At 40.8% G+C, this 19,360-nt stretch overlaps 1 protein-coding gene across 5 annotated transcripts in view; it reads left to right on the top strand.

The window, feature by feature from the left end:
- The first annotated feature begins 6,048 nt into the window (after positions 1 to 6,048).
- The window catches only part of SEMA6A (semaphorin 6A), a 219,565-nt gene continuing 206,253 nt past the window's right edge, over positions 6,049 to 19,360 (top strand). For all 5 annotated transcript variants that reach the window (XM_040421665.1, XM_040421666.1, XM_040421664.1 and 2 more), the window contains exon 1: positions 6,049 to 6,466. The gene's annotated coding sequence lies outside the window, so the exon portion shown is untranslated. The remainder of the gene's footprint in view (positions 6,467 to 19,360) is intronic.

Genomic DNA, 19,360 nt, shown 5'->3' with positions numbered 1-19,360 from the left:
TGCACTTTTATAAACCACACCATGGAAAAAAGAAGGGAACTGTCCATTCTTGAAGCGGATTCCTATTGGAACAGGCAGGAATGAAAACTAATTTCCAAATCACATAAAAAATGTGAAAAAACACGTCAGAAAAAAAAACGCATCCCAAAAAATGCAGAATCTATGTCACTCTATGTCACAGAAAATACTCAATGTGAACAATCCCAAATGGTTGAATTGTGATCTCAGAACATGCCCTATTTTCTTGAACCACTTCCATCTGGATGTAGTGACCAGGGGTGGTCGGGACTACGGAAACAACGGGCGAGCTCTGCTGTTTCCGTAGTTCCCATGCAAAAAAATGGGAGCACTACTTCCAGGAGTGAACTAGCCATAGACCCTATCAGGAAGATTTCCAGGGGGCTAACCGAGCGCTCCCCTCAGGCTTCTGGGCCCCGTAGTGATTGCTACCTCTGCACCCCCTATAGCTACACCCCTGCCTGGTTGTTTTAGTAACTTGTAATATGCAGAAATGGTACAGCTCACTGTGCTATGCTGTTTCCATAACTCATGTTCTCTTGCTTTGGAGCTTGAGCAGCGGCATAGCATAGCCAGCTCAGCTGTATCTGTTGTTCCAACCACCTCTGGCCATTGCATCTAGGCTGGACATGTCAAGGCTAGTCATGTCTGGACATTTCAGAGATAGGTGTGGATCTAAAAGATGGGAGCTACATCTATTATACATTTCTGGAATATACTGTATATACAGTCCTGATCAAAAGTTTAAGACGACTTGAAAAATGGCAAAAAATCATATTTTACATTGTTGGATCTTAACAAGGTTCCAAGTAGAGCTTCAACATGCAACATGAAGAAATGAGAGTGAGACAAAACATTTTTTGAGCATTCAATTAATTGAAAATAACGATTAAACTGAAAATTTTAGGACCACATGCCTTTAAAAGGCCAAATCTGTGCAAAGATGTGGATTCATTGTCATTTTCTGTCACGTAGTCACACGTTGTGATGGCAAAGGCAAAAAAACTCTCCCTTTTTGAATGTGGTTGGATTGTTGAACTATATAAGCAGGGTCTCTCACAGCGCGCCATCGCTGCTGAGGTGGGACGCAGTAAGACAGTCATTTGGAATTTCTTAAATGATCCTGAGGGTTATGGAACAAAAAAGTCAAGTGGAAGAACCAAAAAAATTTCATCAGCACTGAGCCGGATTATCCAATTGGCTGTCTGTCAAGACACTGGACGATCCTCGACCCAAATTAAGGCCCTTACTGGTGCTGACTGCAGCCCTATAACCATCAGACGGGCTGGGCTTCAAAAACAAAAAACGTCTTCAAAGACCTAGTCTCCTTGAACGCCACAGAACTGCTCGTTTGGACTTTGCAAGAGAGCACCAAACATGGGACATTTAAAGGTGGAAAAAAGTTTTATTCTCTGAGATTTTTTTTTACCTTGATGGTCCTGATGGTTTCAAACGTTACTGGCATGACAAGCAGATCCCACCTGAGATGTTTTCTACGCGCCACAGTGGAGGGGGCACCATAATGGTCTGGGGTGATTTTTCCTTCAGCGGAACAATGGAGCTTCAGGAAGTGCAGGGGCGTCAAACGGCCGTTGGCTATGTCCATATGTTGCAAAGAGCATTCCTCATGACTGAGGGCCCTCGTCTGTGTGGTAACACAGGACAAGGGACTTCTTCCAGGAGGATAACATCACTCTTTTGGCCCATCCTGCGTGTTCCCCTGATCTAAATCCAATTGAGAACCTTTGTGGATGGATGGCAAGGGAGGTTTACAAAAATGGACAACAGTTTCAGACAGTAGATGGCCTTCGTGCGGCCGTCTTCCCCACTTGGAGAAATGTTCCCACTCACCTCATGGAAACGCTTGCAGCAAGCATGCCGAAACAAATTTTTGAAGTGATAAAGAATAACGGCAGAGCTACTCATTACTGAGATCATGTTTGGAAGTTGGATTTCTGTTTTGTGGGGGTTTAGTTTTTTTTTGGAGGTGTGGTCCTAAACGTTTGATCAGCTGAAAAACAGCCTGTTTCAGTTTATTCGTTGTTTTCATTAAATTGAATGCTCAAAAAATGTTTTGTCTCACTCCCATTTCTTCTTATTACATGTTGAAGCTCTACTTGGAACCTTGTTAAGATCCAGCCATGCTAAATATGATTTTTTGCCATTTTTCAAGTGGTCTTAAACTTTTGATCAGGGCTGTATGTTTTGATGGCTATACCCCTTTAAGTTTAATCATCTGTGCAGTGATCACCCACCAGAATGTAAAGATCGCTGAGCAACAGAAGGTAAAAAAGGTCTAAAAATCGACATGCATCTTAACGTCTACAGACATCCATAGACATTTCTACTGGAGAACAGACATTGAGGGTCATTTACCAAACATGAGCGTTTCACAACTGCGGAGGAAGGGCCAACCAATTTAGACGTGTACCCTCCTAATAAATTTGTTATATTTTCAGCTGCCCGTTTACCAGAAATGAAATCTACTTCATCCAGAAGCTGGAGTACATTTTGGGATGTAAAGTGCGGCAGTTTTATGGTGCACGTGTTCTTAAATGAGTCGGGCTGTGGTGGTCCCCACCCACTTTCTCACACTCAAGCTCCTCCAAATTTTTGTAAAAGAGTGAGAACTTTGTCACAAACCTGCACTTGTGACAAAATGTGCAACTTTTCTACTCCAGAAAACCGCCATAGAGCTAAGACATAGCTGAAAATGAAGAGACAGTGGATTGGGAACACAGTACTCATCAGCAAGTTCTTTGTGAGTTTTGACTATTAATCCTTATGAACTAAAACCTGGGGAAACGCATTTAGAGAAGCCGGTACACCGCAATCCCTCATTAGCCCATGAAAATGGTTTTCAGATGTCAGGAGTGAAATGAAGACTTGCATGCCCCCAGGCAGCGAGAAGGAGACTGAACTATTTCAACTGACAAGTCACAGGTAGAGAACAAAACCCCTTTGTCACCTTAGTCGGAGATGATGAAAGAACAATAGGCTCTTTTGTATCAGATATGGTCAAAAGCCATGATTTGAATTACCTTTGTTTCTCTTGATATTATATTTATCAAATATTCCACCGTAGTTAGTAATCTGGGACTTGATGGCGCTTATGGTTGCCAAATACAAGCATCCATCAATATGTGGATCTATTTGTACCTTTGCTTAAGGCCACCCAGTCACAAAACTCCTTTATAAAAGGTAACTGCTTCCACAAATGCATGCAGGTTACAGCCAACCTGGACAGACAGATTAAGCAAAATGACTATTTCCTGCTGCCATGAATGCAGTTGTCTAAATACTTCCAATTATCTACATTAAAAGACGCTGACAGAATGAATTACAAGAAAATACCTGCAGCATTTTCATAGCTCTATAGTAATTCCCCTTTAAATCAGTGACACGAGTTTAACTTGTAGACTATTTGCTTATCTAACTATACTTCCCATTAGATGATAAAGCGAGCATTATGATCTAAGCGCTCACACATACATATTGGAGAGGAAACCTAATCCTTAGATCTGTCATCAGAAGATGACTATGAGCAGACAATACACTGCACTCGGTGCTCCTGAGACTGCACTTTCCTGGTGTTTCTCTCCGTGTCCGCAGAGAATATGGATAATCTGATTGCAAGTCCTGCACTATATAATAATGAATGTTGCGGCTGTGCATGGCTACATTTATACAGTCACAGAGAATAATGCACTATAATGATAGATGCAAACATAACATATGGACTAAGCCCTCACTCTGATGATAAAATCTGAGACACTTGGTCAACACATTTTGATCAAAACACATCTGTGCCCACCTACCCAGTGCCAAGGTGGTCTCAGTTCAGGCGGCTACCTACGCTAAACCTACCTATGCCGTTATGTATCTACGGTATGTTCAGGAGCGCAGACCCCGCACATATGGTGTGTTGCTCCTAGTCACCTCTATGTGCATCCGCAGCCGATGAGAGGAGGAGCACACACCTACAGTATTTGTACCACCATAATCAAGGTCGCCTCTTAGGTAGATGGGGCAAAAGTGCACATGAATACTACTCCCAGTGTAGGAGCGCATTCACACTTGAAGGGGCCACTCCTTCAGGACAAATTTAACAAATCACGGAAAAAAATGGATACAGAACATCCTGCACGATACGATAGTAAATATGCAAATGTACATGGCTGCATTTATACAGTCACAGAAAATAATGCACTATAATAACAATTATACCATATGGACTAAGCCCTCACTCTGATGATAAAATCTGAGACACTTGGTCAATACATTTTGATCAAAACACATCTAAGCCCACCTACCCAGCGCCAAGGTGGTCTCAGTTCAGGCAGGTACCTACGCTAAACCTGCCTATGCTGTTATGCATTTATATTTAGGCGCGCAGACCCCGCACATATGGTGTGTTCCTCCTAGTCATCTCTATGTGCATCCGCAGCCAATGAGAGGAGGAGCACACACCTATATGTACCACCTCAATCAAGGTCGCCTCTTAGGTAGGTGGGGCAAAAGTGCACATGAATGCTACTCCCAGTGTAGGAGCGCATTCACACCTGAAGGTGCCACTACTTCAGGACAAATTAAACAAATCACGGAAAAAATAAATATATAAACATCCTGCACGATACGATAATGAATGTTGCGGCTGTGCATGGCTACATTTATACAGTCACAGAGAATAATGCACTATAATAATAATTATAACATATGGACTAAGCCCTCACTCTAATGATAAAATCTGAGACACTTGGTCAACACATTTTGATCAAAACACATCTAAGCCCACCTACCCAGCGCCAAGGTGGTCTCAGTTCAGGCGGGTACTTACGCTAAACCTGCCTATTATTATAGTGCATTATTTTCTGGGACTGTGCAACTCTGTCTAGAAGTAATTATATTATGATAAGGAGTGGAAGAGACATGAAACTCAAACTCCCTGATGGATATTGGAAATAATAGCAGATAGTTATGAGATGATTGTTATGCAAAAAGAAACACTCACTAATCAGCCGCAACCGAATAGAAATGAATTTTAGACTTTTTCTCTTTTGCATTGGGATTTGCATCCTCCCTAGTGTATGTTTATGGTAGTACTACTTCTTGTACAGTACTTTCTTTTTCTTTTTTTCTACAAATGAGACTTGATCAACCAGTGCACACAGTCAGCCCCAATAGACAGTGGTATGCCAATGGGAGAAGAGCTGCTTTCATACAGCTGGTCTTGTCTGGCACCTGCTGCTGGCTGCACGGGGCTCTGTGTGCAATGAGCCATAGTCAGCAAAAGCCTGAGCAGATCCGTTCTGTTCAGCTAGACTGGCGACACCTGCAGGCCAACAGTAAAAACTACAACTACCCATACAGACGGTGCTTTATGTAGGCGAAAGCCTAAAATACATTCAGGATAGTGCAAATCTGCCCGCCTGGTCTGCCTGAAAATACATTAAGCTGTTGTTTTGCAAGTATTTGTCACCATTAGAGAGGAAAAATAAGGAGAACTCAATAAGCTAATGGAAAAAGTCTCATGCGCTGCATATGTTTAGAGCAGATAAGGGATAATGGAAAATATTTGCTTTACAACCAGTAAATGCACTTTCAAATATAATAAATATCATATGACTTACTGCTGTTTCTTTTCTATATAAGCACGGGCTTATCTCTGCGAAATGGATAATAGGCTGACTATTACTCAGTCATACTCGTCCATTCCAAGAATCAGGTTTGCAGAAATAAATGGAACCTCTTGCTGCCACTTGCTGAATATATCTAATGCAACATTTGGGAAAGAAATTAGTCACTCCCTGAATAGGCAATCTGAGAAATGAGCTATAGCTGTGCTAAATATTACATCAAATGTATGGCAATGTCTCCCTCTTTCCTATGTGTTTTTATTGTGTTTCTCATTTCAACACTTGAAGGCATGGAGCTGATAGGTCTTGATCCACTCCAGGATTTGCCTGCTGCACAAGATGCCAGTAGCAGAGGAGTGAGGAGACCTCAGTAGGACTAGGGAGTAGGCTGGGCTTGTGAGCAGAGAGGCAGAGCTCAACTCCTCTCCAAATCCAGTTCAATGAGCAGCAGCAGCAGCAGCAGTCAGTGTGTGGAGAGCTGTGTGTTCCTGCTGGGAATCAGGAGAGATCACAGGAGTTTGGGTGAACCCTCTACCCCACTCAACACAGCCCTGATAGGACTTGTTCTCCTATGCCACTGAAGGAGACCTCACAGTGGAGTGATTGTGGAATCTGGATTGTACTAGAAGGAATAGCAGTTTCTGCATAGAGAAGAAAAGTGCAGCCTTTGCAGTAATATTGTGTCACGTGTAGTAATGACTAAGGATTGCTCAGGAGAACCCAGTGGATTGGAGAGAACCCTCTCAGTGGATTACTAATGGGACTCTATGTGAGCTAGCCCTGATTCTGCACTGCTTCTGCATGTTCCCAAGGTATGGTCTTCTGCTGTTTCTCTATTACTGTTGTGTGACTATTGCATGTGTCTCAAGGAATGAATGAAGATAGTGGTCATGCCCATGACTTCATGTGTAGAGATGAGGGGCACAGACCACAGCGGGGGGCACAGGCTGGTCCCTCTACCCATCGGTCTTCCCCTGGTTAGCAGCACCCTAGGCTGCTCTCTCTCAGATACAAAGACGGGGATGGTCTGGCTAGATCTTCTTCCTCTTCTATTGTGAGTGAATGGCTTGGAACCAAGCGTGGAAATGCGAGTGTTAAAGAAACTTGTGAGTGGCCCAAGGGTGGCTAATTGCTGCTGAACAGCTGATTGTGCCCCCCTGTCTGAGGGTTAGGGGGTGGTGGGCTCTCTACAGCAACGCAGACCCCGTCAGCGTTTACAGGCTCAGCAGAATGGAAGAGGTCGGCTGGAAGCTCCAAAGAAGTACTGATAGGGAATTTAGATTGTGAGCTCCACTGGGGACAGCGAGTGATGATAATGTCTGTAAAGCGCTGCGGAATATGTCAGCACTATATTATATATATATATACGCAAGTAAAATAAAAGAATCAGCCCATCACACAGAGCATAGTTCCTGCCCCCATCCAGGCCACTGCGAATGGTGTTGCTTATAACCTAAAATTCCCTAAAACAAGCATGTGCCAGGCTTCATCCTAACCCTGTGTGTAGTGAATAGGAAGCTGAATGGCTCTTTAGCCCTGGCACACCCACCTATGCATCTGTCTCTCCAGTGCATATTATCATGCATCGCAATTAGAGGCAACTCTGTGCCAACCAGAGATAATCCAGTCAGCTCGAGAGCTCGAAAAATCTGATTATGACCTAATATCATGCATATTGTGTGCATGTTACTGTAGTAAAATCAGGTCATCTGATAACTTTGTGTAGTGCATCTAAGAGCCATGAGAAGATGACGTGTGCCAGTGGTTAGAATATGACCAGGGCAATCTACAGTAGGCATGAAGTTTATATGTTCTTGTGGTTTTCCAGGGATACTCTCCTTTCTTAACACATTCCAGGGTTAATTGTCTTCCTAGGAAATTGCCTCCTACTGTGTGAGGACTGGGGGTGATGGAGTATGTTCTTTGCTGTACAGGGCTGCGGAATATGTTGGTGCTATATGTAATACAATAATCAGTAATCAATCCAGGACGATGCCAGCCAGAGTAGATGCCCTCAGAATGGGCTGTCCGATACACCCAGAGCCCGTTTGCTTGGCGCTCAAGCGCAAGGTAGCCGATGCTCTGCTTTCCCATGTGTATGAGAGGCAGTCAGCTGAGAGTAATGCTCTCTAAGTGCACTGGCTGTGAATTTAAAGGAGAGATGGTGGGAGCTCTGGGAACCTGGCTGCGAATCCCCCCATGTGTTGTTTTTCCCGGCTGCCTTCTGGAGCGTGGTTCTGCTTGGTACGTTTGTTGAAATGGAGCAGAAAGTCGGGGAGCTGGTGGGCTGCTTCCCTCCCTTCGGGGCCTTAAAGCAAAATGAGATCATTACAATCAAATACCCAGGATGGCTTTCGGCAAAGTATGGGTAGCTCTATGTCATCAATTACTGCAGGCTCTCGCATATCATGACTTGGTGCTAAGCACCCACTGGCAATGCCATGTTAAATCCAGAAAGCCATATGTGCAGAATTCTGTACCTTGAATTAATGGCCTGTTTTGAACGTAACCCCCTATAGCTATCCTACAATAGTACTGAGGGGCAGTGACATGGTGACCAGTCGGATATTTGTGCTTAATGGAGGAATCTAGCCAGTGCAGAACAAATGACTTCAGAGGAATAGGGACATTTAGGTTTTATTGATCGGATTAAGATAGATTTTTCTTTCCTTGGTAAAGTAGAAAACACACACGTGGTGCCTGGAAGATACAACAAAGGTTAATTGTGCAAAACCTCTGTGTCTGCTCTGTGTCTGCAGTACCTTGTAATCTGGACACCCAGCGGTTTCACTGCTCCTAGGAAGTCAATTGTGCCCACAGCAGTGAATCTCTTAATGGCAATACAATATAAAAGTGCTTATTTCCCTTAAGTGTGCTTCTGTTTTTAACCGCTCTGTCAGGAGTCTTTTCTTTATTGCTTTGGGAAGGTTTGATTTGTCTTTCCCATTTCCAAACTATCAAGCATGTAAAACAGAGAAGGTTTTGTTTAAATCTCCTCTGGATCAATGCTTTGCACTTAATACCCATGTGGCCATTTTCAGTCCTCCCTTTCTTTTTTATTGAATTTTGTATTAAAAGCACATTTTGCTGTGTTGTTGGTAAAGCCCAGGCACCAATTATAAAATATTAATAGCATGTATAGTGCTTACTGTATGTTTATTATAGGGCAGTCAACTGAAATAGAAAGGGCAGTGGTCTACAAGCACCGCCTGGTTAGCCCTTGCTGGCTTCTGTCCTGTCCCAGCTCAAGTGCTATAAAAGTTAATAATTAACTTTAACCAGACAGAACTGTGTCTCCAATCTTCAGTGGTAGATGCCATTGATTAACCTTTATCTGGAAGTTGTGGTCTTGTCCAGGATCCAAGAAGTTTTCATTTTCCTGTGAAGTGTAGATACTGGCAGTGCTGTGTAGATGGAGACCATGCTGTATAAATATTGGACTGTAGGATTGTGTATATTTTACTGCTACATTGTTTATCACGCCTTCAATAAAAACCATTGACACTTATCTTACTCAACTGGTGCCAAGAGAATTACTCTAACATTGATTAACCTAATACCTAGAGCTATCAGGTCACCCTACAAGCAAGAAAGATAACTTTGCTTGACCTATTGGTTCACTAGTTTGTTTTGAAACTGCTTATCACATTTAGTATTGCTTCCCCCAATAAGTACATTCAGTGTTTTCATTGCTAAATCCTAATGGATGTTCAAATTAGGCTGATAATCTGTAAGAAACATCTGCAAAAATGATCGCATTGTGCATGGATTAGAAGGAAGCGTTCATTTACAAGACTTAACCTGTATAAGCAAGGATCTAGGAATTGGACCTCCAAAGAACTCGTCCAGTTGTGACCACAGACTACCGGTCACATGCCCCATGCTCTTCAGTTGTTTAGTTTTGATCAGTTGAGTGATAAGCTTCAGCGAGCTCTTTACACTCACAAGAGACAGATGAAATGTATATCTGTGTACACACATTTTTTTAGGAAGCATGGATTTGGGAGACATTGCTACTTAAGGATAAAAGCAGATTGTGGCTCTTTCCTGGGCTGCTAATTGATGTGTGGGAGACTTGTCTGCTAAATGCATCTAGTGGACGGGGGTCTTTTAGGGTTAGTAGGTGCCTTGATTGCTAAAGCAGTCAGCGTGGATATCCTGTGATAAATCCAATGGTGCGTTTGGGGAAATGACAGCAGATTTGTTTGTTTGGTTGTTTCAAATTACAAAAGGAACTTCCATTTCAACGCTAGCTCCTCAGTCTGACATTTAAGTGGGGGCAGTGCAGACAGATAGGGCGACTGCCGCCCTTTGTTTACCTGTCACTCATCGTTATATCAAAGAGAGAATTAATTTATTTTGTGATAACACTTCACTGGAAAGAGGCCCTGTTGGAAGCATGCAAGAAAATTCCACACCCAACCTGCTTTCATTGTCTTTCTCCTGGTTTTTAAAAGACACAGCATGGAACGGTGGCCTCTGTAATTTAATACAGTTTCAATGACAGATTTTGGATAAAATGGCGGCATTTAAAGAGCAGCCCTGTGTACAGATAGGACTTTATGCTTCAGCATTTTTCACTGGCTAACAAAGCATGTGGAATGAAATGTAGGTTTTATTCAATGAGTTGTCTGTGGCTCCCCTGGTGGCGACACAGTGATTTGCAATGATGGATTACTCTTCAGTTCTCAACACTATTGCTTTTGTGCAAAGTTTTTGCATTTTTAGTTTAACATTCTACCGAGTAGTTCCTTTATTCAAGTGTTAAATGCGGACCCGCTGTCCTGTTTAGTTAATGAATAAATGAGTGGTTGATACGGTTTCATCACTGATGGAGTCCAGAGCATGGTTTCCTATGTTGCTTTGCTACTTGTGTTGGCAGCTAAATGAGTTAGTTAATTGGTAGACTTGGTGGTCTTCCTTTGGTAGAAGAACAATTATTAGAATAACTCTGACCACATGTTTTCTTTGTAAGCTGCAAACAAGCACATAGACCACCAAAGCCTTGTTGGGCATGTCATTATGACCATCTACCTACCCCCGTAATCCAACTGCTCTCATATATCACATCACTTGGATTGGCGGTTGCAGAAATGAACCGTATTAAAACAATTTTAATGAAACCTCTGGAGCATTAAGTGTTTGCAGACATGTCTGGATGCTGACCTATACAGTTATATATATAGAGTATATTTTTGGTCTTATAAGAAAATCAAATATCTTGTTAATAGGTAGATCTGTGACCGTGGAACAGTTATTTTATTAGCTGAATCTTACTGTCATACCTTTGTGATCTCATGAGTTTTTATGGATTGATAGGCAGCATTCAGACAAATATAGTTTATCTTTTTTGCTGTTGTGGATGAGATGGAACAGAACCCCTAGGAGATGTTTTGGTATAGTAGATTGGTCGTTCTAACATGGACATCATTTTACATTCTGGCTTTATCCATGATAAAGAACATATGGAGATTCTTGTCCTTTCTAATTGAAGCATGATGGTAGACACATATATTAGGAGGTAGACTTTCAACCTAGTCAGGGTAATATGGATAAATTGATTTCCTTTTAAGATGGTCATATACAAAGGTCATAGGAGAAGATTAATTTTGGAACACATAAGACGCCAAGAAGTATGAGACCAAGCTGATGGTCTTGGCTCGGCTGATTAGTTCATACTTCTGCTAAGGCTATTAGGCTTAAATCAGCAGATGTAGCAACTGAGCAGTTGTGAAGCATCGTAATTGGCTAATACTTATACTAAGAAGCAGATATAGCCACATCGCTTGTGTTGTTACAAGTTTGTATTCCATGTAAATCCCTATTTTGACCATAGTACCAGTGCTAGCCACTGGACGCACTATGCAATTACTACACTGCTTAAATAGGCTATGAAACATTTACAACTATTAGTGGTCTTTCACAAAAAAATGCTGCACATAATAATAATAATAAAATTTAGCCCTTCTCATTCTAGAGCAATAGTCAGCCAAATCAAAATATCATTTTCTTTAAATAATTGTAACTGTCAAATTGCTCCAACCAGATACAGTCTTAATCTTTCTCACATTTACATTTTATTATCCACTCTAAAATGTGTTCCAGTAGATTTGCATTCATGCATATAACGCTTCAGTCTTCATTAATTTTAAATAAGAGTTAAAAGACCCTCCAGCGATGAAGCCCTGGAATGAGGCACCGCATGGCTCTTCTGTCCATGGATTTGTATTGAGTGGCATTAGTGAGATCATTGGGCACCAAGAGAGCTCCATTCATAAAAGCTCCCGCCTTGCCTTCATACCTGTGTAATTTCCAGGTGGATTTTTACGAGGAACAAAGGTTTTTGACTTTGTGGTTCCAGTTTTTAAAAAACAAACTTTCAGATAATGGCATGTAACTCTGATATATTGACTGTTGAAATCCATATTCGGCGTTTGTGTTTGTAGCTGACATTGCTTTACATGCTTTGCTCTTTAGTTAATTCCTTCAGCATCTTCAAATGATGGCCTAGCAAGCTATCTAGACCGTAAGCCTGATCTTCATCTATTAATCATGGAAACTACTTTCTTATGCGGTTGCCATAGCGGCAGTGCCTCAGATAGTGTTGGGGTGCCTTGGGGAAGGCTCTCTCTATAAGAGGACTTGCAAGCCTTGCAGTTATTTTGGCAGTAGCATAGCTTGAAAAGAACAGAGAGCAATCTCCAACATTATTCAGTATTGGATTAAAAGAGGCAACTCCTAGATGTGTCTCTGTGGACCTTGTTATGTGAACATCCAGCTGATATGTATTTTTCTGGAGTATTTTTTTTTCTTTGTTCTCGTGAAATGAAAAGAGGAAACACAGTTCAGAGAGTAGAGGTGACTTTAATCTATCAGCAAGAACAGGGAATGCGTTTTATCACTCCCAGTGATAAATTTCCAGGCTAATGACAGAATTTAGGCCTCGCAGGGAAATTCTACCAATTTTGTTGCGTAAACACATCACAGTCCGAGCTCTGACATAAGCTGCTCTTTGTCTCCTTCGTGTTTACTTGGAGATGCCAAAAATCAGCCTCATTTTTTTTATTTAGTCCCTTTCCATAGACAGCTGGATGACAACAGGATATAAGTAGTTAATTTAACCTTTGGCTGATATTAAGCATTATTTGAACTCAATGACTCTCATGCAAGCTAGTTAGTCTAGCTATTATCTTCTTAACTAGCATGACTCATTTCACTGAGAAATAAATAATTTGCCTTTACATTTTTCTTGATGGTGGTGACGTATTGGGGACACATGTTTTTCCTGTATTTTGGTCTGCCTTGCCTTGTGTGTAGGGAGATATATTAATGAATTCAACCCCTGCTGCGTTCGGCTTGCCATCTGCTCCCATTTTCCAAGACCTTTACTTAAATGGGTAGTGTCAGTCGCTCCAGGTGTAATCAGTATGGATCCTATTGTTTCTTTTTTTTCTTTAGGATGTTCCTTTAAGCAACTGGCCTTATCCGCCAGAAGGATGAAATTACATAGGGTAAGAATCCCATTGCTCATTCATTCAATATCTGCTTAGACAGTCTCCATTACTGAAGAGATAGGGTTTAGTGCCTTTATAGGAGTATGACATGGAGGCTGTAATCTTACCTCTGGTGCCGAATATGTCTTCACTTCAACCATAGTTAAATAATCCATAAACAGCTTCTGAGTATTGTATTATTTCACTACATTACGGAATTGGACATTTTCATTGTGACTTTAATCCAAGAAACGTAGCTCCTATTTCAAGTCTTATGGTATGGAACTGTGACTGTGGAGTATTGAATAGATGTTTATTGGTCCTCGGTGAAAAGCTTCCTGAGACTAATTGAAGTCCCAGGCCAAGTGTTGGATTGTTCAAGTTCCTGGTTGTCACAGTGGTGTAAATACCACAAATTTGTATTTCTTACTTTTAGCTATAATTGCATTCAATCTATCGTTGCCAACAATATCTGTTAGAGAAAAGATTAGAATTTCTTCAGTGGGATCAGTGATGCAAACTTTTAGAATACAGTATATCCAGGTTTCATGAGCGTCTAAATTAACCTGACTCAACAGGCAGGAGATTACTAGAAGCACATTTAGAAGAACATCACATTCTAAAGTTTTGAAGATACAGAAGGATCCTACAGAAGCATAACTTGAGACTCTGGGGCCCTAAACACAAAATGTGCTAAAGGCCCCTCAACAACTGTTTAAAAGGATTCTCAAAGACTTGCGTATTAATGACCTATTCTTAAAGCCCCCATACACATGATGGCCCCTTTATATGTAATGACGTACAAGCAGATTTTTGGGAAGGTAGCGTTCCTTCCCGACAATCTGCTGTTTGCTAGTGGCGGAGACCATTACATTTACATGCACCGATATCGTCCAGCTATTGCCACCCCTCTTCCCTTTACTGTCTTGTTGTTTCTGTATCCGGTCACTGTATCTGGCGTATATGCTACACGCAGCTTTTTTGGTCCGGCCAAAAGTCAGCATATATTCCAGTAAATGTCCGGATTATCGCTGGATCCCATTACAGTGATTAGGGATCTGGTGGTGCATGTTGGTATCTGGCTATGCCAGATACGGTGAACTCTGGCAGTCTGTTCCTCCGGCGAAACAGACTGACAAAGTTTACAGCACAGATGTGAACCCAAGTCTTAAAGGGGTTTTTCTGTATATCTTATCTATGTGTGTATATGCGCTTTGGTTTTCATTCAAAGCATTCAGGGGTATTTCTTACCAGTTAATTAAGCAAAATGGTGATTGGAGTGATAGGTTGAGGTGAGTTGTTATGGAGTATACTGTTCTAGGAACAAAACAGGAAACATTACCCATACAGCATGCTGAATTACTTATGTTGCATTTTTCACCTAAGCGATCGTTTACAAGTGGTTGAAATCTTATTTTTACCATCTAAATTGTCTTTTTAATTGCAGTGTACTTTACATCATTTTTAGATTGGCATTCAGAAACATAACATGGCCTTTTAGTTGTAAAGGTGGATTTTAATTGCATTCTTTCTGTTGAAAATCACATGCTTTTGTTGGTTGAGTTGAAATGTTATTCCAGCACTCACCGGTAAGCTTGTCAATAAATATTGTATTAGCCGTCTGAACTCTGTATGCAGAAAACAAGTGATTGATTGTAAAATGACATATTCTTGCTTCTGGAACAGCGTGCATTGGACAAACCTGTTATTTTATGGCATTGTGCCTCAGTATTAAAGGACAGGCTGAATATGCAAAATAAACTATTCAATTTTATCACAATGTAAGTCGATATTATATAAAACGAGCCAGCAATAGATTCTCAAATAGGTACATAAATGTTTCTGGAGATATGTCAGAAGAGTCAACATGGCCACCAGAATTCTAGACTTCCTCAAGTAAATGACACTCAGCCGTGGCAGACTGAAATGCTTTCTTACATGGAATAATAGATATATTAATATTGATGTCTTGTAAGTTTTCATTAAAGAGGACATGTCCCCGCAAAATGCAATGCAGTCTGCAGGCAGCGTGTCATAGAGCAGCAGGAGCTGAGTAGATTGATATAATGTCTGTGGGAAAAGATTCAGCAAAACTTATATAATTATACATTTATATCTCTGCTTTTTCTAACTTAAAGGGTTTGTGCCATAAACTACCTTTCACTCTAAAGTGTATTTTCAACAATTACTCTAAATCTCATTCCTCCTCCCATTTTTTTTATTTTTTTTTTATTTACCTCTTTTGCAGTTTTCGCCTATTCCCCATGTTCCTGGTTTCTCATGTGACTGCTGTCCCATCATGCCTTTGGGCAGTGAGATCTGACACCAGCAGATCATGTGACACTAACCACACCCCTTGTTCTTACCAATGAGGCTTCCTACCTCCAACAATATAAGGCTCCAATGCAGGGCATTACCAACAGCAACTGAAAATTGATTTGCCACAGGTTACAATGATAAGCTAATAACTTTAGAATAAGGTAGTTTTAATAAATGGTCATATTTGGGAAAAGTCATCTAGCGACAATATCTGTTCGGCGGGATACATTTATATTAGTGGCACAACTCCTTTAAGACCAACTCCATGAACCATTGTCAGTATACGGGGGAGGTATTGCCAATGACTGACAGCTATCTCTGTATACACACTTACACAGAGAATGCTATTAATCACTGGAGAGGTTAGAAAAAGCAGAGATATGAATGTCTAATTTACAAGTTTTACAGAATCTCTTCCCATATCAATCTGCTCAGCTCCTCCCGCTCTATAACATGCTGCCTGCAGATTGCATTAAATTGTATGGTGACATCCTCTTTCAGCATCATGTCTAATATATATAGTATGCACTCCTGGTGGCAGTGTAATCTGTGCCTATAGCTGATATGATGCCTGCAGGCTTCTCAACATTCACATTAAGCTCCATTCTCATTAGATTGCTTTAGTAATATAATATACAAGAAATGGGTTACACCCTGGGGTTTCCGCTCATGTCAGAGAAATGAGATAGGTCAATTCAGGTTTTATTGAACAACCCTTTGATCCCTATTTCCATCCACTTATTTGGTGACATTAAAGGGGCTTTATGTCAAAAGCTTTGTATGATATATTTGTTAGAGATGTCAGTGCAGTACCAAAGGGTTCCATAAGTCCCTGTTACTTCAGAATTGCATGAACCCTTATGTGTGGTCACCTCTTCATCCATTAATGCTGAACAGGGCACTATCAATCCTTAGATCAATGGGGTTCTCTGCTGCTCGATCCCCAGGCAGCCAATCAGTATATCTGAAAACTCATTTAGGTCCAACTAACTTTGCATTGCATGTCTGCTATTAGTTGCTGTTGTATTTTTCCTTTTTTTTTATCAGTATGCTATTGTTTTGTCGAAATACAAGTTTTAACACTGGCCAATGTAAATACATATTTGCTTTTCATTCCATTATACATATAATGCTCCCCCTTCTACCGTTGAAAATCTGGAGGCTTCAAAAGAAAGTGCAATATTTTAAAGCCAATAAAACAGGATAATGTGGCTTTTATTGTGACTTGCTACCCTAGAATCCCAGACGCCAAAATTCTTTGGGGAGTAGTCTCGCGCTTTTAAGCACCACAGTAGTGTTTGATCTCGCCGTCTGACTTTACCGTAGCCTGCAATTAGCACCCAAACCTCAGCTACTATGAAAAGAAAACATGTGCTGACTTATCCTACTCACTGTGCAATGAATGAATGAACTAACCTTGGAAAATGGATCTGTCTTGGTCATATTACAAAAATAGCAAAGCTGACCAAACCATAGTCTTGGCAGCATGGCTTCACCTGAGAACCTTTTTCTCCAATATTTCTCTTAAAATTCATATTGTACATGGATTTAAAGTTTATGCAACATTTGTGGTTGAATCAAGTCCCTTATTTGTTAGCCTTTAACCAACTGAGTATTGTTCTGGAAACTAACCACATACATAAGATAAGTGCAGTCCAAAACAAGTAGCTTGGAAAAACCCTATAATTATTAATTTATCAAATTCTACTAAAATGATCAGATTGTCAATAGCAATCAAATGTGCATGGGGTTCTTCACCGCTTTTAATTTTGTAATTTGATTTCCACCCATGCATCCGTAGAAAAGTGACTCAGAAACATGCTCTGTTCCCCATACATGTATGATATACAGTGAAACTTTTTAAGATTGCCATCCAAAATTTCATGAAAATATGATTATGCCTAGCATGTAATGGAGCGCAAAATGTATCACAGAAAGTCTGGTCTAGATGCATGAGTGGTCTCAAAGAGGTGGTCTAAGGGTGAATTCAAAGAAGTCCCAATGCTAATTTGGCTCTTGTTGCTAAAACAAAAAGTCACTGTTTCACTGGTTCATCCACGTTTTTGATTGGCCAATAATATGCATTTAATGAACAATTTGATTAACAGGATTTCGCAAAAAACCTCTAGTATAGAATACTACTAATATAGCAATATCTACAGAAGGAAGTAATAGATATATAATGAATGCACAATTCATATGGCAGCCATTACCTAATGACATGTTTTTACTTTTAATTCAACCTGACACTAAGGGCTATATTACACCAACAGATTATCTGACAAATTTCCTGACCAATTATTGGTCAGATGGCCGTTTACACACACACAGATCAGATATTGGTCAGATAATATCTTGGTGTAAAGCAGGGTAATTTAGTAAAAAATCAATATAATCTATACTGTCAGTTACAAGTTATCTGCCTTATGCTGAAAGACCATTGACCATTGAAGGAGTTGATAGCTATAGGGCAAATTTGTGCCTTTCTTTTTTCAAAGGGAAAGGCCAGGCTCCTGATATTGAATTATCCTCAGGATAGGTCATTGAAAGCTGATGGATGAGGGTCTGACAGCCCTCTCTCTCACTGACCAGCTGTTCCCTGTAGCTTCCAATGTTGGAACTGGCTCTTGAATAAAGCAGGAAGTACAGCTCCATTTAAAGTGTAGTGGCTGGGCTGGGCTACTGAAGCTCATCTACCATTGACGTGAATAGTAACTTGGAACGACCACTACACTTTGAAAGGAGCTGTGCATCCTGTTCCATTCAAAGTGTTAATTCCATAACCAGAAGCTGCAGAGAATGGCTGATCAGTGGGGGTGCAGGGTGTTTGGTCCCCACTGATTGAATATTAAAAATCCCTTTAAAGGTTAAGGCTGGCCATACACGCTAGATAGCTGTTGAACAATCTTTCAGCCCACAGCTATCTCTCCAGACCCCCCACCCTCATAAACATGCACTAGTGGGGAGACAGAAGTAGCCACTGCCTGACAACTGCCTGACAAGAGGACAGGGAATGGTAAATCTCAAGAGCCTGATTTTTCCTTCTACTGATCACAGATGTTGAGGGAGAGATGGATGGCCTATCCTACTAAAATCGGTAGTTTTGGCCTACATACATCTAAAGTGTGCGGCCTAGTTAAGTCCACATGTGGCTGGAGATCTTGCCCTAAATCCGCAGTAATTCCACAGCAAATGCATTATGCTGCAGATTTAAGAACACAGATTCTGCGCGAACACAAAAAAAAAATCCCCAATGTGTCAGTTTACCCAAATAGTCCCTAATATGCCAGGTGATATGCATAGCTTATTCAATGTAATCAAATATTTTTTACTTTGTTCCATTTGAACAAAACTGTTTTTAATAATTGCTAATCTCCTTTATTCAGGGAGGTAATTATGCATGTGGCTTTCCTGTCTAGAATAATGTGGTAGCGTCTTCTTTTTCAACTATGCAGAAACAGAATATGTTTCTCAGAGGAAGAAATACATTTTCAAATCTGCTGACAATGGTTATTACAGTCCTGGAAGCTTACCGAACCATAAGACAATAGAGCTGTGATGATCTGGTTGTTGCAGAGCAGGTCTAACAAAGCACTCCCTTGTTTTAAGGGAGTTGGAGTATGAAATTGTTGGCGTGCTGTCTTAGCCACATCATATCTTCTGAGCAACACCTCACTCTGCATACTGTGTGCTCCACAACAGCTCCTGGCATGAAATATGCAATAAGAACTTAACATTAAGCTTCTCGGATGCCCTTTTGAACAGGGGAAAAAGCGCATATCATGTGCTAGCATCTAAATTTTATTCCAATGTGTGAACAACACATTTTAAAGCTTACAAATGTTGTAGGATCTAACCACAAACTTGAGAATTATCTGTACTTTCTAATTAGCT

Source organism: Bufo bufo, chromosome 2 (assembly GCF_905171765.1).
Source record: "Bufo bufo chromosome 2, aBufBuf1.1, whole genome shotgun sequence".
In the NCBI taxonomy this organism is placed as follows: Eukaryota; Metazoa; Chordata; class Amphibia; order Anura; family Bufonidae; genus Bufo; species Bufo bufo.
This window is presented reverse-complemented; position numbering and strand designations above follow the sequence as displayed.